This window comes from Phoenix dactylifera, unplaced genomic scaffold (genome assembly GCF_009389715.1).
Source record: "Phoenix dactylifera cultivar Barhee BC4 unplaced genomic scaffold, palm_55x_up_171113_PBpolish2nd_filt_p 000541F, whole genome shotgun sequence".
Classification (NCBI taxonomy): domain Eukaryota; kingdom Viridiplantae; phylum Streptophyta; class Magnoliopsida; order Arecales; family Arecaceae; genus Phoenix; species Phoenix dactylifera.
Genome location: NW_024067950.1, coordinates 285,611 through 311,696, shown reverse-complemented (window position 1 = coordinate 311,696; position 26,086 = coordinate 285,611). Strand labels below are relative to the sequence as shown.

At 43.9% G+C, this 26,086-nt stretch overlaps 2 non-coding genes across 2 annotated transcripts; both read right to left on the bottom strand.

The window, feature by feature from the left end:
- Nucleotides 1-14,799: 14,799 nt before the first annotated feature.
- LOC120106385 lies at nucleotides 14,800-14,909 on the bottom strand. The gene has a single exon (XR_005508549.1). It is a non-coding gene; the product is annotated as a small nucleolar RNA R71 (small nucleolar RNA).
- A 6,358-nt stretch (nucleotides 14,910-21,267) lies between these two features.
- Nucleotides 21,268-21,377, bottom strand: LOC120106384. The gene has a single exon (XR_005508548.1). It is a non-coding gene; the product is annotated as a small nucleolar RNA R71 (small nucleolar RNA).
- Between the last annotated feature and the right edge of the window lie 4,709 nt (nucleotides 21,378-26,086).

Genomic DNA, 26,086 nt, shown 5'->3' with positions numbered 1-26,086 from the left:
ACTGTCGACCATTATCCGAGATGAGGACCCGGGGTACCCCAAATCGGACAATGATGTTTTTCTTCACGAACTTCCGGACTTGCGCCTCCGTGATAGTGGCCAGCGGCTCTGCCTCCACCCACTTGGTGAAGTAGTCGATTGCAACAATCAAGAATTTCCGCTGGGCGGAAGCGACGGGGAATGGTCTGGACGTTGGCGTGGCGCTGGCAGGCGTCGCATTTCCGTACGTGATCCTTTGAGTCCTCCAACAAGGTAGGCCAATAATAGCCTTGCCTCATGATCTTGTGCGCCAAGGACCTAGCCCCCGAGTGCGATCCGCAGACGCCCTCGTGGACTTCGCCGAGGACGTAGGCCGCCTCCGAGGGGCGGAGGCACCTTAAGAGGGGGGCGGTAAACGAGGTCCGATACAGCCTCCCTTCATAGAGTACGTAGTGGGCGGACTTCCTGACAAGTCGCCGAGCTTGATCTTCGTCTTCAGGGAGGATCCCTTCGGCGAGGTAGGCGACGAGCGGGTCCATCCAAGACGGCTCCGGATCAATCGCCATCACCGCTCCAGCCTCGCCGATGCTCGGGGCATCCAGGGTCTCCAGGTAGATTGCCCTCGACAAGTTGTGCGCCTCTGCGCCCACCAAGCGGGACAACCTGTCGGCCCTGGCATTTTCGCTTCTGGGGATCTGCTGGAGGTCGACGCTGCCGAGGTCGGGAATGAGTGCTTGCACCTTCCGGACGTAGTTTTGCATGGTCGGGCTTCGGGCCTCGAACTCCCCACGGACCTGCCCGACCACCAGCTGGGAGTCGGTGAAAACCTTCAAACGCCGGATGCCGAGCTCCCCGGTGAGTTTGAGTCCCGCGACTAGGGCCTCGTACTCCGCCTCGTTGTTGGTCACTGGAAATCCAAACCTCAAGGCATACTCGGCTATCACTCCATCAGGACTGGTAAGGACCAGCCCGGCTCCTCCACCCTCGGGGTTCGACGACCCATCGATGTGAAGCGTCCAGGTCGGGAGGTCGAGGCTGGGCGTTTTCGACGGTCTAGGCTCCGCCTCCTGCACCGTGCACTCAGCGAGGAAGTCTGCGAGCACCTGGGCCTTGATGGCGGGTCGAGGCTGGTAGCGGATGTCAAACTCACCGAGTTCTACTGCCCACTTCACCAGCCGTCCCGCATTCTCGGGGTTGCTGAGGATCTGTCGTAACGGTTGATCAGTTAAGAGGGTGACAGAATGGGCCTGGAAATAGGGGCGGAGCCTCCTGGTCGCGGTCAGCAGCGCGAAGGCGATCTTTTCAGCCTTCGTATACCGCGTCTCGGCGTCCCGTAGGATCCGGCTGATGTAGTACACAGGCTTCTGGAGCTTTGCCTCTTCCCGAACCAGCACCGCACTGACCGCGGTTGGGGAGACCGCCAGATAGAGGTAGAGCATCTCCCCTTCCTGCGGCTTGGATAGCAGGGGAGGAGACGCCAGGTATTCCTTGAGCTGGTCGAACGCTGCTTGACATTCGGCCGTCCAGAGGAAGTCTTTCGGGCGTTTTAACACCTTGAAGAATGGTTGGCAGCGTTCGGCCGATTTTGCCACAAATCGTCCGAGCGCGGCGACCCTTCCAGCAAACTCCTGAACCTCCTTCACTTTGGTCGGAGGGGACATACCTTGGATAGCCTTAATTTTGTCCGGGTTGGCTTCGATACCCCGCTGGTTGACAATGAAACCGAGGAACCTCCCGGCCGAAGCGCCAAAGGCGCACTTCGCTGGGTTCAGCTTCATGCGAAACTTCCGCAAGGTGGTGAAAGTCTCCTCCAGATCCACGATGTGCTGGTCTGCCTGGCGGCTCTTCACCAGCATATCGTCCACGTACACCTCCATGTTCCGGCCGATTTGCTCTTTGAAGATTTTGTTGACAAGGCGCTGGTAAGTGGCGCCAGCGTTCTTCAGACCGAAGGGCATTACCTTGTAGCAGTACAGCCCCCGGTCTGTTATAAAGGCAGTTTTCTCCTCGTCCTGTGGGGCCATCATTATCTGGTTGTAACCGGAGAAGGCGTCCATGAAAGACAGCAGCTGATATCTGGAAGTCGCGTCGACCAGTTGGTCTATCCGCGGAAGCGGGAAGCTATCCTTAGGGCACGCCTTGTTCAGGTCGGTATAGTCGACGCACATCCTCCACTTCCCGCTCGCCTTCCGGACAAGTACAACATTTGCCAGCCACTCGGGGTAACTCACCTCCCTTATGAATCCTGCCTCCAAGAGTTCGTCTACCTCCTGGTCGACCACCCGGATCCGATCCGGGGCACAGTGTCTCTTCTTCTGCTTCACTGGCCGGTGGGTCGGGTCGACGTTGAGGGCGTGAGAAATGACCTTCGGGTCGATCCCAGGTACATCGGCCGCCGACCAGGCAAATACATCGGCATTGGCTCGGAGGAATTCCACCAACCGGGCCCGAGCTCCCGGGTCGAGATTGGCGCCGACCCGGACCACCCGGTCCCGGCGGCCTTTCTCGAGGGGAACTTCGACCACACCCTCGGCCGGCTCCCCCTGCCGCGAGGCCACCTCGTCTCTGGCATCAAGGGACTCGACGCTTAGGGCTTCTGCGGGCTTCTTCCCTTTGAGGGTCGCTAGGAAACATTGCCGTGCGGTCGGTTGGTCGCCTCGGACCTCCCCGATCCCGACCGCCGTGGGGAACCGCATGAGCAAGTGGTACGTAGAGACCACCGCGCGAAGGGCATTCAGTCCGGGTCATCCAAGGATAGCGTTGTAACACGGACGACCAAGAACCCGAGTCGCACCGTGGCTTCTGCGGGTGCGACGCCCGCAGTCACAGGCAGCTCAACGACACCTTCTGCCGGGACAGCATCACCGGTGAATCCTATGAGGGGGGTGGATATTTTGTGCAACAATTGTCTGGACAAGCCCATCTTTTGGAAGGCCTCGTAAAACAAGATATCAGCTGAGCTTCCACTATCTACAAGAACACGCCTTACATCATAGTTTGCCATAGTGAGGGAGATTACCATGGCGTCATCGTGGGGGGTCTGAACCCCCTTTACATCCTCATCACAAAAGGTGATTACATTGCCGACCCTCTGCCTCTTTGCGACGGCCGCCCCTGACGCCTCCGTCGAGCCCCCTGCGTTCCTCACGGGCCGGGGGCAGCCCCCAGTGATAGTGTGGATCACGCCCGCAACGGGTCGATTCTGCTCCCGAGGCTTCGGAGGAGCCGGGTAGGCCGGACGCGGGTCTGCGGGGGGACGTCGGTCGCTCACATATCGACCGAGACGCCCCCAACGGATGAGAGCCTCGATCTCGTCCCGAAGCTGGAAGCAGTCCTCTGTGTCGTGGCCGTGGTCTCGGTGGTACTCACAGTACGCCCGGGAGGGCCTCTTCCCAGGTATCCTCCGCATCTGTCTCGGGGCCGGGAGGTCCTCCCGCCCCTTGATCTCCATAAAGATCTGGGCCCCGGGAGTCAGGAGAGGGGTGTACCGGTTGAAACGTCGGGGCGGAGAACGAGGGCGTGGGGCGCCGTGGTTCTTCGCCGGCGACGGGCTTCTGCGCCGACGCTGGGGCGTCGGGCTCCTCCTCTGGCGTGCCTCTTTCCGCCTTTTCTTCCCAAGCTTTGGAGGGATCTCGACGGCCTCCTTGCTCCGGTGGGCGGCCGCCTCCTCGGCGTCCGCATATTGGTTCGCCCGGGACAACAGCTCTGGGAAGCTCCGCGGCAGGCGTTTGTCCAGGGAGAAGGTGAGTCTGCCCTTCCGGAAGCCACGCTTCAGGGCTGAAAGAGCTACCTCCTGACTCAGGTTCCGGACCTCCAGCGTAGCCCTGTTGAAGCGGGTAAGATAATCCCGCAGGCTTTCTCCCTCGTTTTGCCGGACATCAAAGAGGGAGTCGGAGACCAGTCGCCGCCGGCTACTGACGGCGAAATGAGTGATGAAGAGGCGGGTGAACTGGTCGAAGGACCGGATTGAGTCAGCCTCCAGCCCGGCGAACCACGCCCTCGTCGGGCCACGGAGGGTTGCCGGAAAAGCCTTGCAGAGAAGGGGATCTGATGCTCCGTGGAGGAGCATAAGGGTCCTGAAACTCTCGACGTGATCCCGCGGGTCCGCCGCCCCGTCATAGGGCTCGATCGCCGGCATTTTGAACCCCGGCGGATTCGGGGTCCGCAGGATCCTCGAGGCAAGCGCCGGCTGGGAGGAGATCTCTAAGTCGGCGAAGGGATCTTTAGAATGGCCCTTCAGGACCTGGAGTTGTCGGTGGAGATCGTCCACCCGCCGGTCCAGGGAGCGCGACCGGTGGGTGGGAGACAAGGAGCGGCGAGAGGGGGACCGACTGGAGCGCGGGTTCCTCGAGGACTGGGGGGTCTGGGAACGCGCCCGGGCCCGCCTCTCGTACCCCGTGCAGCTCCGGTGGGAAGGTCCCGGCAGAATGGAGCGTGCTCGAGAATCCTCCTCGCGCCGGCGCTCCTCCCCATGGGAGAGGAAGGAGCGCGGGTTGAGGAGGACAGGCGAACGCTCAGGCAGCGGCGGCTCCTGAACCCGCTGCGGCGCCCGGGACATCGCACCCTGCAGATTCTGCACCGCCTCCACGAGGGTGCGAACCTGCTGGGTTAGCTGGTCGAACTGGGCGGCTTCGACCGTCTGAGCGGGCGGTGGGGAGGTGGAGTGTTGCTGAGAGTGTGTTGGAGATGCAGCGGCCCTCCGGCCAGAGGCGCGAGAGGCCCCGCGACCGGAAGCATTGGAAGCTCCATGACCACCTCGCCGTGCCATTACGATCGCTCTGAGATCCGTCCCTTCCTCTAGCGCCAACTGTTGCTGGGGGTCCAAACCGAGAACGATTGGCACAGCGGTGTGAACGGGGTTCCCTTGGAATTACATCGGTTGCGCTCCACCTTCCGCCGGAAAACCTGCAAGCAAGCCTCGCACCACCACCGGGGTAGTGGGGGCCCTCCGACGATCAAGTTAGGGGAGATCGAAGGAGAAGGAGAGGTAGCAGGTAAGATAATACTCTGAAAAATCTTGCTTACCCTCCCCTTCCCCCCCAGCCGCATATATATCAGGCTGGGGGGTTTTTCTGGGGATTGGTCATCGTGTGGCACGATGGGGTTGCCACTGACATGGTCGTTACAGGGCGTCGTGGGGCAGCGCTGGGTACGGCCATGGCAGGGCGTAGTGGAGCTCCGCTTTGTACGGCTGTTACAGGGGATCGTGGGGCAGCGCCGGATACGGCCGTTGCAGGGAGTAGTGGAGCAGGGGGCCGCGGCGTGCCTCAGGGGAACAGTCTGTTGTTGTCAAGAGATTGCCGACTTGGGGTCGGATTGCTGGATCAAGGGGCACCCGACTCGGGGTCGGGCTGCGGAGCCGAAGATATCCGACCCGAGGTCGGATTGCTGGACCAAGGGGCAGCCGACTCGGGGTCGGGCTGCGGAGCCGAAGATATCCGACCCGAGGTCGGATTGCTGGATCAAGGGGCAGCCGACCCGGGGTCGGGCTGCGGAGCCGAAGATATCCGACCCGAGGTCGGATTGCTGGACCAAGGGGCAGCCGACTCGGGGTCGGGCTGCGGAGCCGAAGATATCCGACCCGAGGTCGGATTGCTGGATCAAGGGGCAGCCGTAGTCTTCCTGGGCGCGTGTGCCGGTCACGTGGGGCATGGTGGCTAAGTTCCCCCGTAACAAAAATAATTATTGAATTACTGGAGGGTTAATTAGTAATTGGATTACTAGTAAATTAAATTTGATTGAATTATTGGACTTTAATTAAGCCAAATTGAATTAGATTCAATTTGGGCTACATTAGGGTTTGACTTAATTCGATCGGGTTCGACCCGAGCCGATTGGGCATAACCTAATTGATCGAACTTGACCCAATTGGATTGGAATTGACTCTAGTCAATTAAGAGTCATTATTATGAAGAATTAGGTGAAATTAATTATAATTGGATTGCAATTGGGCTGATTTAATGAGCCAAATCAAATTGGGTTCGACCCAAATTAATTTGGGTTCATGATTGGTCAATTTGATTAAACCAAGGTTTGTGCGGATTTTAAAGACCACATGTCGTCATAGGATGAATATGACTTAAGTCATGTTCACACTATGCGGACTTTAAAGTCCACATGGCGTCGTAGGATGCATGCTTTCAAATCAATTAATTCTCCTAACGAGATTAGGAATCCTAATGTGATTAGAAAATTAATCAATTGATTAAGTGGACACATGTCATGCATCTATGAGCACAAGGATTGGACATTTGGCATTAATCCAAGGGTGGGTTATAGTCCCATACTCCTAATAAGATTAGGAGAAGCCCTAAACCCAATCTATAAAAGGGTAGCAAGAGAGACATTATGAATCAATTCTCTCCTCTTCCTCTCCACGCCAAGGGTTTAGTGATTATGATTTTTTAAAAAAACTTAGAGTTCTGAAAAATTCAGAAAAGGTTCACTTCATTACTTCTCCTCTTCTCCTTCTTCATCTTCTTCCTTCATCTCATAAGATCAATCAAAGGTTGATTAATTTTAGGAAGAACAAAATCAGCCACAGCAAGGTTCCGCGCAAGCTAGCACTTCCGCGGGATCAGATCAACCCGGAGCTTCGTGTGGATCATCCGTAGAGGCTAGACACGTGTGTGGCTACGAGGCTCGACTTTTAGATCTTCAAATCCAACCTCTTCATCATAAGGTATGAGTATTTTATCTTAATTAGGTTTAGAACTTAACAAGAATTGCTGATTTTCTAATTCTATGATTAATCATGCTTATAGTTATTTTTACATAAATAGTTTAAACATTTCTGTAATTTATTTTTGAGATATGATCTCCCTTGCATGCTTGAAATTAAAGAGTTTAATTCTATCTTTTTGCTGCATTTTTCTGAAAATTTTTAAAATTACATGCATGCAAAAATCGACTTTTTTCCTTTCAATTGGTATCAGAGCCAGGTTGAATGTTTAAACAATTTATGCTTAAAATAATTGTAATTAAATCTGAGATTTATAAATATGTTTAGATTAGATCTAAAGAAGATTTATCAATGATTTAATTACTATTTTTGCATGATTAACTAGATCTGAAATTTGGATGCATGTGATGCATGTTTTATGATTAATATATGTGATATATTGAACATGTAAAATTTGAAATCATAAACTTATTTAGATTAGATCTAAATGAAATTTATGATCCTTTTAATCTCTGATTTTGTAAGACATATAAGATCTGAAAATAAATGCTTATGATGCATGTTATTTAAGTTAATTCATGTTAGTTTATATATGTGATATATAAACATAGATCGTTAATGATTTAAACATGAATTAAATATGAAATCAGAATGTTTAATTCACAAATTTAGATCTGATTTTAAGAACTAAAAATTTGTAATTAACATCTGACTTAAGACTTATACAATGATCTAATTTTTTTTAATAAAACTACAGTTAATTGAGAATTAAGTGACCTAGAATTGTGAATTGAATTTCAATGACAAATTGCATAAGTCTTGGAGGTTTGGGTTAGCTCAAGTCAAGTTCTCTAATTAGGTTAGACCTAAGGTTAGAATCAAATCATGGAATGATTGAGTTAATTGATTAAATCTAACTAAGTAGTAATTAGATTAAATCAAGATAACTTAATTCAATTTACAATAGTTATAGATTGATCAGTTCCATGCCTTTGATCAGACCAAGATGGTGTTAGCATCCCTCATATGCCATGAAAATTTCGAAATAATTTTCAGATTGCAGCGGAAAAACATATGCGGGATCTGTTCATCGCATGAACGTATTTTAAAAACTTTCGTTTGTAGATAAATTAGAATTAAATTATTTTAAACCATTTTAAAATCATTAAGAAGATCAGATCTTCACCTTGTGCGGGTAGATGGTCTCCGCAAATCTGATTCACGTGGTATTTGATCAAGGCTCAGTGGAAGCCGCACACGCGTCCGGCCTCTACGGGTATCCACACGAAGTATTGAACCGATCGAAGCCTTCGTATCTCCCCGGGGCGCTAGCTTCCTTTTAGAGATGGCTTTTGATGGCTGAAGTCCTCCCTTTCAATCAACTCTTGAATGCCTAGGGAGAAGGAGGAAGAAGGATGGATCAAAAGGAACAAGAACAAAACACTTGCAGCCTTTTCCTTTTCTTTTTCGTTGGAACCAAGAAATGGGAGGAAGAAGGTCCACCCACGCCTCCCTTTCTTTTCTTTTCCCTTGCGGCTGAAAAGAGGAAGGAAGAGGGGAGGGTTGCTACCGAAATGCACAAGGAAAGGATTAAGAAGAGGGGTCACACGCCTCCTCCTTTTGTAGAACTAATGGATAAAGATGAGTTCCTATTTTTTAGGAACTCATCCTTATCCCATTTTTTTGAACAAATAGGAGGGGCGTAGGCCCTTCCTTCTTTCCCCACGCACACCCCAAAGGGAGGGGCATACGCCCCTCCCTCTTATCCATTTAAATCTGCCATTTAAATAAATTAAAGGGTGTTTTAATTTGGGTCTATTGCATGAGTCCAATCCTAGTCAAAATAGGATTTATGTGCACCCATTTCAATTTCCTCCAAATCCTAATCTAATTAGGATTTAATTGAACCATGACTCAATTGAACTCTTCAATCCTAATCCAATTAGGAGTCATGAAATTAATTAGATTAAAATTAAAATTAATTAGGACTTAAGAAAATCCTAATCTAATCAGGACTTGTTCAAATTTCAGCCCTAAGACAATTAGGACTTTAGAAATTCTATTCCAAATAGGATTCTAATTTAATTTGAAATCCTAATCCAATTAGGACTCCATAAATCCTACTCCAAGTAGGACTCGTGATCAAGTCCAATTAATTAAATTAAATTGCAATCCGATTGCAATTATTCCTTCTTCTAACCACTAACTCTTAGCGGGTTATCCATTTATCAATCTAATTGATTATTTGTGATTCCTAATCATATTCAACTATCGGATCGGTCAATACCTCTAATGTGTGTGACCCCATGGGTTCTATTCTGACTGGTAGTGAGATATATTGCGATCTCTATCACAATATCATTGAAAACTCCTTTCAATGGGTTGAAACAATTTCAACTCAACTCACCAGGGATCATCGACCATCAATATGATCCTTGTGAGTCTCACCATCCACCAGTGACACCTAGCAGTATGTAGTGGCTACCCAGCAGAATAGAATAATGAACCTCTAAGTGCAGTTATCATATGATACAGTCCTTCTATCGTGGATCCCTACAGACCGGAGGTCATGGATAACTCGTAAAATCCCGTCATCTGTCATATGTCTAGATTTATTCGACTTGAGTTCGAGAGTAGAAAACTCTTTTCCACTATATATTCTGCCTTGGCCAAGCTCTTAGAACTCAGTCTAATAAATCACATAGGATCACTCCTCATCTATCAAGGTTGATAGATTCCATGTAGGTGCATACCCTACTCTTACAGTGAACCTATTGCAGCCAATCTACATTACAAGGACCCATATGACTAGAGACCATGTGTATGTGCAGTCAAACTACAATAACATCACTGTGAGTAGCCGAAGCACCGCAGGTCAAAGGACCAGTCATACTATTGCAACATCAAGTAAGACACTGACGAGTAAATAGACATCCAAGTGACTTCTTGTCTTGGTCACGCTAAGTACCCTTGTTCTCTAACAAGTGTTAGAAATCCGCCCATGCCGCAGAAAAATTTCAAAAATTCAGATGCAGCGGAAGAGGCATGCGCGGGATCAACCGTTCATCGCATGAACGTTGTTTAAAACCGTTCGTAGATAGACAAGGATTAAAAACTTTTAAATAACATTAGAAGATCAGATCTTCACCTTGTGCGGATAGATGATCATCGCAAACTAATGATCGTGGTTTTGGATGAAGGTTCGCTTGAAGCCGTTCAAGTGCCCGGCCTCTACGGGTATCCACACGAAGCAAGAACCGATCAAGCTTCTTTGTCTCCTCGGGGTGCTAGCTCCCTTGCAGAGACAACTTTTAATGGCTGATCTCCTCTCTTTCTTTCAACTCTTGAATATGCTTGAGAGGAGGAAGAAGAAGGATGAAGAATAGTAAAGGAACAAAACCCTGCAGCCTTCTTTCTTTTCCTTGCGTTGGAAGGAGGAAGGGAGGATGAAGAGGCCACCTTTCTTTTTCTTCCTTTGCTTGCGGCTGAACCAAGGAAAGGGGAGGAGAGGGGGCCACGAATTGGAGAGGGAGAGGGCTTCAATGATGCCCTAGGTCAGCCCCCACGCCTCCTCTTAAATAGCATGTAGAGCTCCTACTTTGTAGGAGCTCCTTGATAAACTTCCAAGAGGGGCGTCGGCCCCTCTTCTTTGCCGCACCAAGCAAGGAAAAGGAGGAGGGGTGTGTGCCCCTCCTTCATGGTTAACCTAATCCTCCTTAAGGAGGATTAGGAAGGTCACTCATGGTTAGGTCCTAATCTGATTAGGCTTGGACCAAGGGTGAACCAATTTGGGTTTAATCTAGGTAAGTCCTAATCCAATTAGAACTTAATGAACTATGACTCAATTGAACCCTTCAATCCTAATCCAATTAAAAGTCATGTTGATTCATTAGATTAATAATTAATTAGGACTTAAGAAATCCTAGTCCTATTAGGACTTATTTAATTTTAGTCCTAATCCAATTAGGACTCTTATTTGAATTCGAAGTCCTAATCCGATTAGGACTCTAGAAATCCTACTCCAAGTAGGAATCCAAATTTAATTCAAAACTCCTAATCTAATTAGGATTGTAGGAATCCTACTCCAAGTAGGAATCCCAGTCCTACTCCAATTAGGATTCGCAGTCCTAATCCAATTAGGACTCTAGGAATTCTACTCGAAGTAGGATTTGTGTTTAAGTCCAATTAATTAATTCCATTGTTCCTTCTTCAACTGAATATCAATCGAATTGATTACTTGTGATTCCTAATCACGATTCAACCATCGGATCGGTCAATACTTCTAGTGTGTGTGATCCCATAGGTTCTATTCTGACTGGTAGTGAGATATATTGTGATCTCTATCACAATATCATTGAAAACTCCTTTCAATGGGTCGGAACGATTCTAACTCTACTCATTAGGGTTTATCGATCATCAAGATAATCCCTATGAGTCCCACCATCCACCAGTGATACCTAGCAGCATGTAGTGGCTACCCAGCAGAATAGAATGATGAACCTCTAGGTGCAGTTATCATGTGATAAAGTCCTTCTATCGTTGATCCCTACAAGACGGAGGTCATGGATAACTCGTTAAACCCCTTCATCTGTCATATGTCAAGATTTATTCGACTTAAGTTCGAGAGGGGAGAACTCTTTCTCCACTATGCAATCTGCCCCGGCCGAGGTCTTACAAACTCAGTCTTATAAATCACATAGGATCTCTTCTTATCTATCAAGGTCGATAGATTCCTTATAGGTGCATACCCTACTCCTACAGTGAACCTACTGCAGCCAATCTATATGATGAGAGCACAAAAGTGCGATCTACACGCAGCTTAAATTAATATTATTTCCAACAAATAATGATAAAAGAGCTGCATTAATTTCATATTTTTTATTTGGCACAGATCAGAGTTTAAATGCGCATTGGGTCTATAAAGATGCATCGCCGCAGGTCAATAGCTGAGCACATAGGGTCAGCCCCATTTACATACCAGAAGGAGCATTAGCAGACCAAGTCCAGTCTAATGGAACAGCAACCAAAGGAGTTAGATTCATTATCCGGGAGGATCCAACGTCGTCCGCCTCCTCCACTGATTCTTCCATGATCCTAGCTCCCGTATTCAGCGCCCTAGCCCCATCCATGGCGTCCGATCCTCTTCTCCCAGGCATCCGCCTCCTCCACAGCGGTCCACGATCATCTCCCATACCTTCCAGCAACTCGTTTCACGCCTCCTCCACAGCATCCACGAGGCAATCCTTCCGCATCAGAGCTCCCAGCATCATCTCGTGCACAATTTCAGGGTCAACATTCACAATGTGGTGGTTTCCTCCCTTCCGGATTCGCCATCATCCCAACACCCACTCATCTCACGCATCCTCCATCCCGCAGCCAGCATCCTCAGCCTCCCATCAGCTCACGATTCACAGCATCCGTTCTCAGCTTTGGAAATGGCCGCAATCATCTCCCGGATCCGTGATCTTCCGCACCCATTCCTGCGATCCGGCTGTTCATATCTTGCATCCAGCCGCGATTACCTCCCGACCCATTCATTCCATTCGTCCGTTCACCTCCCAGCAACTGTGGTGACTCTCCCGTCCGAGTCCATCTCTTCCGTGATTCAAGCATCCGTTCGCGAGCTTCCAGCAGTTCGAGATCATCGCCGGAGATGCAGCCCTTCCGTCGATCTCCATCGCGTGCAAAGGAAGAGCTATATAGCTCTCTCGGCTGGGAGATAAGGGGGGTGGTCCAAGGAAAGAAAACAGGGGCGTCGGGCTGCTGCAGGGGAAGAAAACAAGAAAGAAGAAGTGAAAGGGAAACAGGGGATGCCCTGTTTCCGAAAATAAAAAGAAGAAAAAAAAATAGAGAGAGAGAAAAGGGAGGGATGTTGATGTTTGTAATGTCTTGCTAATTCCTTTAGCAAAGGGTGATGGATGAATCCTTGTCATGTTGCTTTCATCAAGTACACTCTAAACTTTAAATCTAATTGTTTTATATCCATTTGTATGTTTTGGGTTCTTGCATGTTTATTTATTAGATAGATCTTGCATGGTTTATATATATTGATGCATGGATTATTTCGATGCTTGATTTGTCGTAGACGTAACCGGCACGATAAATACTTGGATGTTTAATTCATGTTTTCAGATTGTATACTTCATGATTAGAACTATCCTATCATATTAATCCTTAATCAAGAATCGCCTAGTTTATTTGTTGAAAGTAACATTGTCAAGGAGGATTCCGGATCCCTAGTCTTCTCTATATTCTTGAACGTTGTTTAATCACATATTATTCTCTGCTTTTAACTTCTAAAGATCAACTAAAAGTTACATCTAAAAATTACGCTAATAATCCATAGATCGTTCCCTAAGAAATCGACCTCGGACTTCCGAGTTGTGTACTACTTGTGCGATTCTCCTGCACTTGGGAGAACAGTTTTATTTTTGCACCAAGTTTTTGGCGCCGTTGCTGGAGAACGGCTGAGTTATTAGCATAATTTTAGATTTAATTTTTTACCTTAGTAGTTAGTATTTTTCTTTTGAAAAAAAAAAATTGCATCTTTACTACTATTTTTAATTCCCTGCACAGTTTGCATCAAACTCTGATATCATAGAAATTAGCCGTCTGATTTGACTCAAATTTGGTCAGATAGTGCATGACAAATTGTTCAATAATCTGAACGGTCTGATTGACATTCTGAGACTTTTAAGACCATTAGATTAATATAAAACCTTGCTGATTTCTGTTTTGAATTTTCTGCATTTAATTTTTTTAGAATCAGAATTTATTGTTATTATATCTCATTAACCCTTGTTGCTAATTGAAAATTGAAGGAAAAAAAAAAAACTTTAAGAAAAGATCAAGGGTGATTATTCAAAAATTTAATTTTAAAAAAAGAGAAAAACCTAAAATTTCAAATTTCAAATTTCAAATTTCAGACTTCAACTCATAAAATTTTTTTTTAAAAAAATAATTAATTTGCTTGATCACCTATTCAATGAAATTTAATGTCATGTCATAAAACATTAAAAAAAAAAATCTCTTGATTGTTGCATATAGTATAAGGCATCAGCATAAAATATTCTAAGGGCTGAACCCATTTAAAAAGATAAGGTCGGAATTTCATCACTCGTCCTTAGCCCAAAAATCACCCCAGTGCATAAATGTCCCAAGCTTAACTAAAATCAACTATACGTTGGCCCCTAAGGACATTCAAGCTCAATAGGACGAAGACCACCGAAAGTTGCACCAATTTCGCTCTGTGGCTTAGTTGATGTCTAGGCAAGCTTTGTCCCTATAAGGGAGACAGTTCATCTGTTCGAGGCAAGTGGGTTTTAAGTGAGACCTTTGCGAACGCATCGTGACCCCTCCACTTACCTGGGAGCTTACCTGATCAACTCGGTTCATTAGACCGGATTGGAGGCTTAGGTGCCCTCTTCAAACCAGTTAGGAGCTGTCTAGAAATTTAAGAAAAACATTAGAAATTGAGGTGTAATGTTTTGTTGCATGTTTGATTGTGAATAGGATTTTTATTTTAGGATGTCGTTTTAGGGTATCTTTAGTTGGTACTTATATTTATTTTTTAATTAAAAAAAAAAAAAGAAAAAAAAAAAGAGAGGGAAATATTTTGCATGCTAAAGTGGAATAGGGACGACACTGGTCGATTAAGTCGTACAACTTTAGATCATCCCTTAGGACATACCCCTGAAATTCCTTCTCAATATCTCACACCTTGTGAGATGGCTGATCTAAATGAAGATGCGGGGAGTCACCACAATCGAGAACGAGAACCCCATGTTATGACTCTAAGACAATACCTACAACCGGCTAGGACTAGTCAGCCTTCATGCATAATTTTTCCTGACAATGTAGGACATTTTGACATCAAACCAGGGGTAATCCAATTGCTGCCCAAGTTTCATGGGTTAGAGTCCGAAAGTCCGTATCTTCATTTAAAGGATTTTGAAGAATTGAGCATTACATTTAGAGTGCCAAATGTCACCGAGGATGTCCTCAAGTTGACATTGTTTCCTTTCTCTCTAAAGGATAAGGCCAAAACATGGCTAAACTCTTTGCGACCTAGATCAATAAGAAATTAGCAAGATATGCAGAGAGAATTTTTAAAGAAGTTCTTCCCCACACAAAGGACCAACTTTTTAAAAAGACATATTAGCAATTTCCAACAAAAAGATAATGAAATATTTTATGAATGTTGGGAAAGATTTAAAGACCTTCTTCTCTCATGCCCTCATCACGGGTTCGAAACTTGGAGAACCATTAGCTTCTTTTATGAAGGTTTATCTCCACAGTTGAAACAGTTTGTACAGACCATGTGCAATGGTAGATTTTTAGAAAAACACCCTGATGAAGCATGGGAATATTTGGATTCCCTTGCGGAGACTGCCCAACTTTGGGATAACGGGGATAGAAACAACAAGTCTTTGCCTAAGCCTACTAGCTCTGTACAGGGAGGCCTTTACAACCTCAGAACTGAGGATGATCTTCATGCTAAAATGACAGCCCTCACTAGGAAGGTAGAAGAAATTGAGCTTAGGAAGGTTGAGCTTGTCAAGACTATAGAGCTTAGAAACGAGTGTTGTGGTATCTGCGATATGTCGGGTCATACTACTACAGATTGTTCCACCATACCGGCATTCAAAGAAGTCTTGCACGATCAAGCAAATGCTATGAACTCCTACCAAAAGCCTTATAATGATCCATACTCGAATACCTATAACCCTGGTTGGAAGAATCATCCAAACTTTAGGTGGAGAAACGATCATCCTCAACAGTCACACCATTCAGCTCCTCCACCTGCACATCCTCCTTATGCACCATCACCTTCTCAAAAGCCAAATATCGAGGATACATTGCAATCCATACAAACTTTTCTACAAGGTCAAGCTAATATTAATGCTCAAAATACTCGAAATTTTGAAGACATAAGGAACCAATTGTCAATGTTGACTACCGTCCTAAGTACCCAAGAAAAGGGTAAGCTTCCAGCTCAACCCCAACCTAACCCACAAGTGCATGGTAGTAATAATACGGCTCCTTCTAGTTCACATACAGAGCATGCAAAGAGCATCATGACTTTGCGTAATGGAAAAGTCATTGATCAAACTGTCCAATTGAGACCGCAAGTCACTTCTAATTCTGATGCTCCCAAAGTCGATGAAAGGGACAAAGAAGAAGTTGAGGTCCCAACTTCTACTAAGAAAGTTGAATGTCCTTTTCCTCCACCTTTTCCACAACGGTTAAAGCCGTTGCAAAAGCTCGAACCTAACTCTGAAATTCTTGAGCTTTTTAAACAAGTAAAAATCAATATACCTCTTCTTGATGCAATCAAACAAGTACCCTCATATGCCAAATTTTTGAAGGACTTGTGTACTGTTAAGCGCCGATTAAATGTTAAGAAGAAGGCATTTTTAACTGAAAATGTGAGTGCTATTTTGCAGCACAACATTCTCCCTAAATATAAAGATCCAGGTTGCCCAACCATCTCATGCATCATAGGCGACTTTAGGATAGAGCGAGCATTGTTAGATTTAGGGGCAAGTGTGAATTTGTTGCCATATTCTGTATATGAGCAACTTGGTTTAGGTGAGTTGAAGCCAACCTCCGTCACTTTGCAATTAGCTGACAGGTCAGTTAAAATTCCAAGGGAGATTATCGAGGATGTATTAGTCCAAGTAGACAAGTTCTACTTTCCTGTCGATTTTATTGTATTGGACACACATCCGGCTTCGAACTCACAGTCTCAGATTTCGGTCATTTTAGGACGTCCATTCCTTGCAACTTCTAATGCATTGATTAATTGTAGGAATGGCGTCATGAAGCTTTCTTTTGGTAACATGACCTTAGAATTGAACATTTTTAATGTGTGCAAACAACCCAATAATTCTGAAGAGAGTAAGGAGGTTGATTGGGTTGAAACCATCGCAGAAGATTATTTGTTAGCTAAAGCAATTAACGACCCATTCAATGATAGCTTAATTGATTGGTGTCCTAATGGAACCGATGACGATGATTTGTCAGTCACACCTATTGTGGATAATCTGGATATCAAGATGGTCAATGGGTGGAGACCAAAAGTAGGAGAATTTGAGAGGTTGTCGCCTCGAGAGGTGAAAATAGTACCATCCCATGAGCAAGCACCCAAGCTCGAATTGAAACCCTTACCAAAGGAACTCAAGTATGCCTTTCTTAGACCCGAGGACACTTACCCTATAATTATCTCGTCTGATCTTAATCATGACCAAGAAAGAAAATTACTTGGTGTTCTAAAGAATCATAAAGGAGCCTTAGGGTGGTCTATTGCCGATTTGAAGGGAATTAGCCCCTTAATTTGCACGCACCGTATATATTTGGAGGACAATGCCAAAACCACAAGGCAAATGCAACGAAGGTTAAATCCTACGATGAGAGATGTGGTTAAGGCAGAAGTCCTCAAGTTGCTTGACGTGGGTATTATTTATCCAATTTCTGACAGCAAGTGGGTAAGCCCTACTCAAGTCGTTCCTAAGAAATCGGGTTTGACGGTAGTAGAAAATGAACAAGGTGAACTAGTTCCAACTCGTGTCCCGACGAGTTGGCGCATGTGTGTTGACTACCGAAAGCTGAATTTGGTCACATGAAAGGATCACTTTCCTCTACCCTTCCTAGACCAAGTATTGGAGAGAGTTGCAGGGCATGCTATCTATTGTTTTCTTGATGGCTATTCAGGATATTATCAAATTGAAATTTCACCAGAAGATCAAGAGAAGACTACCTTCACTTGTCCTTTTGGCACATTTGCTTTTCGACGAATGCCATTTGGGTTGTGTAATGCACCCGCAACATTTCAAAGATGCATGCTCAGCATTTTTGAAGACATGAACGAAAAATTTTTGGAAGTGTTCATAGATGACTTCTCCGTTTTTGGTGACTCATTTGATGATTGCTTGTCACATTTACAAGCAGTCTTAGCTCGATGTATAGAAAAGAATTTGATACTGAATTGGGAGAAATGCCACTTCATGGTGCCAAAAGGAATTGTCTTAGGACATATTGTTTCATCGAAGGGCATGGAAGTAGATAGAGCTAAGACTGATTTAATTGCTAAGCTACCTGCACCCAAGACGGTTAGAGATGTTAGATCATTTTTGGGTCATGCCGGATTCTATAGGAGGTTCATCAAGGACTTTAGTGTCATATCTCGACCATTATGTAATCTCCTATCCCTTGATACACCGTTCAATTGGACTGAAACCTGTCAGGAGGCATTCGAAAAGTTGAAGTCTATGCTTAGCACTGCACCAATTGTGCGACCACCCGATTGGTCATTACCTTTTGAGATTATGTTCGACGCTAGCGACTATGCAATAGGAGCTGTCCTAGGACAACGCAAGGATAATAAGCCATATGTCATTTACTATGCAAGCAAAACCTTAAACGATGCTCAAATAAATTACACTACCACCGAGAAGGAATTGCTTGCAGTAGTATTTGCCTTAGATAAATTTCGCTCTTATATCCTTGCTGCTCCTATTGTTATCTTCACGGACCATGCGGCACTAAAATATTTGTTGGATAAGAAAGAGGCTAAACCACGCTTAATACGATGGATACTTCTACTCCAAGAATTTGACATCACTATCAAAGATAAAAAAGGAGTAGAGAATGTGGTTGCTGACCATTTATCACGATTAGTTTTTCATGATTCAGTGCCACAGTTTTCCATCAAGGACTCATTCCCTGAAGAGCAGTTGTTTGCACTTTCTAGTATACCATGGTATGCAGATATTGTAAATTTTCTTGTTACAAGCCGAATGCCGGAGCATTGGGGGTCGACAGATAGAAAAATTTTCTTGCGCGAAGTAAAGAATTATTACTATGACGAACCCTATTTGTTTAAATATTGCAATGATCAAATCTTTAGACGATGCATACCGGATCATGACATACAAAGCGTACTTTCTTTCTGCCACACTGATGCTTGCGGTGGACACTTTGCCTCTAAGAAAACTATTGCAAAAGTTTTGCAATGTGGTTTCTATTGGCCCACTATGTTCAAAGATGCCCACGAGTTCTGCAGGACATGTGATCCATGTCAACATATTGGAAGTCTAACTCGTAGGCAAATGATGCCTCTTCAACCCATTACTATTATCGAAATTTTCGATTGTTGGGGCATCGATTTTATGGGCCCATTCCCACCATCTTTTGGATATGAGTACATTTTAGTTGGGGTCGAGTATGTGTCCAAATGGATAGAAGCTGTCGTTTGTAGGACCAATGATCACAAACCTGTCCTGAAGTTTTTAAAAGAAAATATTTTTTCACGATTTGGGATGCCTAAGGTTATAATTAGTGACGGTGGAAAACATTTTTGTAATAAGCCTTTTGAGACATTATTAAAAAAGTATGGTGTCACCCACAGAGTTGCTACCCCATATCACCCGCAAACTAGTGTGTTGCCCAGAGATGGTCACCCAAGAGGGGGGTGATTGGGTGTTTTAAACTTTTTGTCTAATTAAAAAAAAAAAACACACAAGTGTATATGCTAAAGTGAAGATAAAGCTATAAGCACAGTCTATCGCAAACACGAAGATTTATAGTGGTTAGGAGCTTCCACTGCTCCTACATCCACTCCCCAAATACCTTTGGAAATTTCACTATAATCCGCGATTATAGTCCGGTAGTTTTGCGAGTGCACTACCCAACTCGTTGTTTTACACCGGACTAACAACGAACCCTACAATTCTCCAATTTCACCTAGGCTTGGGATGCCTTTCCCTTGTTCCAAGTCCCTTGACTGGAACAAGCACAATAATGAAATGTTTTACAAAGATTTAAAAGCTCTTAATGAAGCAAATATAACAATGAGAAATATCAAAACCTGGAAGAACCCTTTTGCCGTTGGAAGCGTGGGTAATGGTGGCTCTTCCGATGTGGATCGCATTGGCTTGAATGTGAGCTTTGAATGCCGAGTGGGAGTGAGTAGTTGAGCACGAAATCAGATGGAAAAGCTTGAAAGCACTTGATTTCTTCTCTTGAAAGCACTAACTCCCTTGAACCTCTTTCTCTTTCTTCTCTCTTAAATGATCTTGTGTTTGGTTGGTGAGAAGTTGTTGGAAGGCACTTAAAAGCTCCCTTTTATAGCCCAAAAAGCAATAGATCTGTTAGACACAAAAATATGACCGTTAGATTAATATAAAACCTTGCTGATTTCTGTTTTGAATTTTCTGCATTTAATTTTTTTAGAATCAGAATTTATTGTTATTATATCTCATTAACCCTTGTTGCTAATTGAAAATTGAAGGAAAAAAAAAAAACTTTAAGAAAAGATCAAGGGTGATTATTCAAAAATTTAATTTTAAAAAAAGAGAAAAACCTAAAATTTCAAATTTCAAATTTCAAATTTCAGACTTCAACTCATAAAATTTTTTTTTAAAAAAATAATTAATTTGCTTGATCACCTATTCAATGAAATTTAATGTCATGTCATAAAACATTAAAAAAAAAAATCTCTTGATTGTTGCATATAGTATAAGGCATCAGCATAAAATATTCTAAGGGCTGAACCCATTTAAAAAGATAAGGTCGGAATTTCATCACTCGTCCTTAGCCCAAAAATCACCCCAGTGCATAAATGTCCCAAGCTTAACTAAAATCAACTAGACGTTGGCCCCTAAGGACATTCAAGCTCAATAGGACGAAGACCACCGAAAGTTGCACCAATTTCGCTCTGTGGCTTAGTTGATGTCTAGGCAAGCTTTGTCCCTATAAGGGAGACAGTTCATCTGTTCGAGGCAAGTGGGTTTTAAGTGAGACCTTTGCGAACGCATCGTGACCCCTCCACTTACCTGGGAGCTTACCTGATCAACTCGGTTCATTAGACCGGATTGGAGGCTTAGGTGCCCTCTTCAAACCAGTTAGGAGCTGTCTAGAAATTTAAGAAAAACATTAGAAATTGAGGTGTAATGTTTTGTTGCATGTTTGATTGTGAATAGGATTTTTATTTTAGGATGTCGTTTTAGGGTATCTTTAGTTGGTACTTATATTTATTTTTTAATTAAAAAAAAAAAAGAAAAAAAAAAGAGAGGGAAATATTTTGCATGCTAAAGTGGAATAGGGACGACACTGGTCGATTAAGTCGTACAACTTTAGATCATCCCTTAGGACATACCCCTGAAATTCCTTCTCAATATCTCACACCTTGTGAGATGGCTGATCTAAATGAAGATGCGGGGAGTCACCACAATCGAGAACGAGAACCCCATGTTATGACTCTAAGACAATACCTACAACCGGCTAGGACTAGTCAGCCTTCATGCATAATTTTTCCTGACAATGTAGGACATTTTGACATCAAACCAGGGGTAATCCAATTGCTGCCCAAGTTTCATGGGTTAGAGTCCGAAAGTCCGTATCTTCATTTAAAGGATTTTGAAGAATTGAGCATTACATTTAGAGTGCCAAATGTCACCGAGGATGTCCTCAAGTTGACATTGTTTCCTTTCTCTCTAAAGGATAAGGCCAAAACATGGCTAAACTCTTTGCGACCTAGATCAATAAGAAATTAGCAAGATATGCAGAGAGAATTTTTAAAGAAGTTCTTCCCCACACAAAGGACCAACTTTTTAAAAAGACATATTAGCAATTTCCAACAAAAAGATAATGAAATATTTTATGAATGTTGGGAAAGATTTAAAGACCTTCTTCTCTCATGCCCTCATCACGGGTTCGAAACTTGGAGAACCATTAGCTTCTTTTATGAAGGTTTATCTCCACAGTTGAAACAGTTTGTACAGACCATGTGCAATGGTAGATTTTTAGAAAAACACCCTGATGAAGCATGGGAATATTTGGATTCCCTTGCGGAGACTGCCCAACTTTGGGATAACGGGGATAGAAACAACAAGTCTTTGCCTAAGCCTACTAGCTCTGTACAGGGAGGCCTTTACAACCTCAGAACTGAGGATGATCTTCATGCTAAAATGACAGCCCTCACTAGGAAGGTAGAAGAAATTGAGCTTAGGAAGGTTGAGCTTGTCAAGACTATAGAGCTTAGAAACGAGTGTTGTGGTATCTGCGATATGTCGGGTCATACTACTACAGATTGTTCCACCATACCGGCATTCAAAGAAGTCTTGCACGATCAAGCAAATGCTATGAACTCCTACCAAAAGCCTTATAATGATCCATACTCGAATACCTATAACCCTGGTTGGAAGAATCATCCAAACTTTAGGTGGAGAAACGATCATCCTCAACAGTCACACCATTCAGCTCCTCCACCTGCACATCCTCCTTATGCACCATCACCTTCTCAAAAGCCAAATATCGAGGATACATTGCAATCCATACAAACTTTTCTACAAGGTCAAGCTAATATTAATGCTCAAAATACTCGAAATTTTGAAGACATAAGGAACCAATTGTCAATGTTGACTACCGTCCTAAGTACCCAAGAAAAGGGTAAGCTTCCAGCTCAACCCCAACCTAACCCACAAGTGCATGGTAGTAATAATACGGCTCCTTCTAGTTCACATACAGAGCATGCAAAGAGCATCATGACTTTGCGTAATGGAAAAGTCATTGATCAAACTGTCCAATTGAGACCGCAAGTCACTTCTAATTCTGATGCTCCCAAAGTCGATGAAAGGGACAAAGAAGAAGTTGAGGTCCCAACTTCTACTAAGAAAGTTGAATGTCCTTTTCCTCCACCTTTTCCACAACGGTTAAAGCCGTTGCAAAAGCTCGAACCTAACTCTGAAATTCTTGAGCTTTTTAAACAAGTAAAAATCAATATACCTCTTCTTGATGCAATCAAACAAGTACCCTCATATGCCAAATTTTTGAAGGACTTGTGTACTGTTAAGCGCCGATTAAATGTTAAGAAGAAGGCATTTTTAACTGAAAATGTGAGTGCTATTTTGCAGCACAACATTCTCCCTAAATATAAAGATCCAGGTTGCCCAACCATCTCATGCATCATAGGCGACTTTAGGATAGAGCGAGCATTGTTAGATTTAGGGGCAAGTGTGAATTTGTTGCCATATTCTGTATATGAGCAACTTGGTTTAGGTGAGTTGAAGCCAACCTCCGTCACTTTGCAATTAGCTGACAGGTCAGTTAAAATTCCAAGGGAGATTATCGAGGATGTATTAGTCCAAGTAGACAAGTTCTACTTTCCTGTCGATTTTATTGTATTGGACACACATCCGGCTTCGAACTCACAGTCTCAGATTTCGGTCATTTTAGGACGTCCATTCCTTGCAACTTCTAATGCATTGATTAATTGTAGGAATGGCGTCATGAAGCTTTCTTTTGGTAACATGACCTTAGAATTGAACATTTTTAATGTGTGCAAACAACCCAATAATTCTGAAGAGAGTAAGGAGGTTGATTGGGTTGAAACCATCGCAGAAGATTATTTGTTAGCTAAAGCAATTAACGACCCATTCAATGATAGCTTAATTGATTGGTGTCCTAATGGAACCGATGACGATGATTTGTCAGTCACACCTATTGTGGATAATCTGGATATCAAGATGGTCAATGGGTGGAGACCAAAAGTAGGAGAATTTGAGAGGTTGTCGCCTCGAGAGGTGAAAATAGTACCATCCCATGAGCAAGCACCCAAGCTCGAATTGAAACCCTTACCAAAGGAACTCAAGTATGCCTTTCTTGGACCCGAGGACACTTACCCTATAATTATCTCGTCTGATCTTAATCATGACCAAGAAAGAAAATTACTTGGTGTTCTAAAGAATCATAAAGGAGCCTTAGGGTGGTCTATTGCCGATTTGAAGGGAATTAGCCCCTTAATTTGCACGCACCGTATATATTTGGAGGACAATGCCAAAACCACAAGGCAAATGCAACGAAGGTTAAATCCTACGATGAGAGATATGGTTAAGGCAGAAGTCCTCAAGTTGCTTGACGTGGGTATTATTTATCCAATTTCTGACAGCAAGTGGGTAAGCCCTACTCAAGTCGTTCCTAAGAAATCGGGTTTGACGGTAGTAGAAAATGAACAAGGTGAACTAGTTCCAACTCGTGTCCCGACGAGTTGGCGCATGTGTGTTGACTACCGAAAGCTGAATTTGGTCACATGAAAGGATCACTTTCCTCTACCCTTCCTAGACCAAGTATTGGAGAGAGTTGCAGGGCATGCTATCTATTGTTTTCTTGATGGCTATTCAGGATATTATCAAATTGAAATTTCACCAGAAGATCAAGAGAAGACTACCTTCACTTGTCCTTTTGGCACATTTGCTTTTCGACGAATGCCATTTGGGTTGTGTAATGCACCCGCAACATTTCAAAGATGCATGCTCAGCATTTTTGAAGACATGAACGAAAAATTTTTGGAAGTGTTCATAGATGACTTCTCCGTTTTTGGTGACTCATTTGATGATTGCTTGTCACATTTACAAGCAGTCTTAGCTCGATGTATAGAAAAGAATTTGATACTGAATTGGGAGAAATGCCACTTCATGGTGCCAAAAGGAATTGTCTTAGGACATATTGTTTCATCGAAGGGCATGGAAGTAGATAGAGCTAAGACTGATTTAATTGCTAAGCTACCTGCACCCAAGACGGTTAGAGATGTTAGATCATTTTTGGGTCATGCCGGATTCTATAGGAGGTTCATCAAGGACTTTAGTGTCATATCTCGACCATTATGTAATCTCCTATCCCTTGATACACCGTTCAATTGGACTGAAACCTGTCAGGAGGCATTCGAAAAGTTGAAGTCTATGCTTAGCACTGCACCAATTGTGCGACCACCCGATTGGTCATTACCTTTTGAGATTATGTGCGACGCTAGCGACTATGCAATAGGAGCTGTCCTAGGACAACGCAAGGATAATAAGCCATATGTCATTTACTATGCAAGCAAAACCTTAAACGATGCTCAAATAAATTACACTACCACCGAGAAGGAATTGCTTGCAGTAGTATTTGCCTTAGATAAATTTCGCTCTTATATCCTTGCTGCTCCTATTGTTATCTTCACGGACCATGCGGCACTAAAATATTTGTTGGATAAGAAAGAGGCTAAACCACGCTTAATACGATGGATACTTCTACTCCAAGAATTTGACATCACTATCAAAGATAAAAAAGGAGTAGAGAATGTGGTTGCTGACCATTTATCACGATTAGTTTTTCATGATTCAGTGCCACAGTTTTCCATCAAGGACTCATTCCCTGAAGAGCAGTTGTTTGCACTTTCTAGTATACCATGGTATGCAGATATTGTAAATTTTCTTGTTACAAGCCGAATGCCGGAGCATTGGGGGTCGACAGATAGAAAAATTTTCTTGCGCGAAGTAAAGAATTATTACTATGACGAACCCTATTTGTTTAAATATTGCAATGATCAAATCTTTAGACGATGCATACCGGATCATGACATACAAAGCGTACTTTCTTTCTGCCACACTGATGCTTGCGGTGGACACTTTGCCTCTAAGAAAACTATTGCAAAAGTTTTGCAATGTGGTTTCTATTGGCCCACTATGTTCAAAGATGCCCACGAGTTCTGCAGGACATGTGATCCATGTCAACATATTGGAAGTCTAACTCGTAGGCAAATGATGCCTCTTCAACCCATTACTATTATCGAAATTTTCGATTGTTGGGGCATCGATTTTATGGGCCCATTCCCACCATCTTTTGGATATGAGTACATTTTAGTTGGGGTCGAGTATGTGTCCAAATGGATAGAAGCTGTCGTTTGTAGGACCAATGATCACAAACCTGTCCTGAAGTTTTTAAAAGAAAATATTTTTTCACGATTTGGGATGCCTAAGGTTATAATTAGTGACGGTGGAAAACATTTTTGTAATAAGCCTTTTGAGACATTATTAAAAAAGTATGGTGTCACCCACAGAGTTGCTACCCCATATCACCCGCAAACTAGTGTGTTGCCCAGAGATGGTCACCCAAGAGGGGGGTGAATTGGGTGTTTTAAACTTTTTGTCTAATTAAAAAAAAAAAAACACACAAGTGTATATGCTAAAGTGAAGATAAAGCTATAAGCACAGTCTATCGCAAACACGAAGATTTATAGTGGTTAGGAGCTTCCACTGCTCCTACATCCACTCCCCAAATACCTTTGGAAATTTCACTATAATCCGCGATTATAGTCCGGTAGTTTTGCGAGTGCACTACCCAACTCGTTGTTTTACACCGGACTAACAACGAACCCTACAATTCTCCAATTTCACCTAGGCTTGGGATGCCTTTCCCTTGTTCCAAGTCCCTTGACTGGAACAAGCACAATAATGAAATGTTTTACAAAGATTTAAAAGCTCTTAATGAAGCAAATATAACAATGAGAAATATCAAAACCCGGAAGAACCCTTTTGCCGTTGGAAGCGTGGGTAATGGTGGCTCTTCCGATGTGGATCGCATTGGCTTGAATGTGAGCTTTGAATG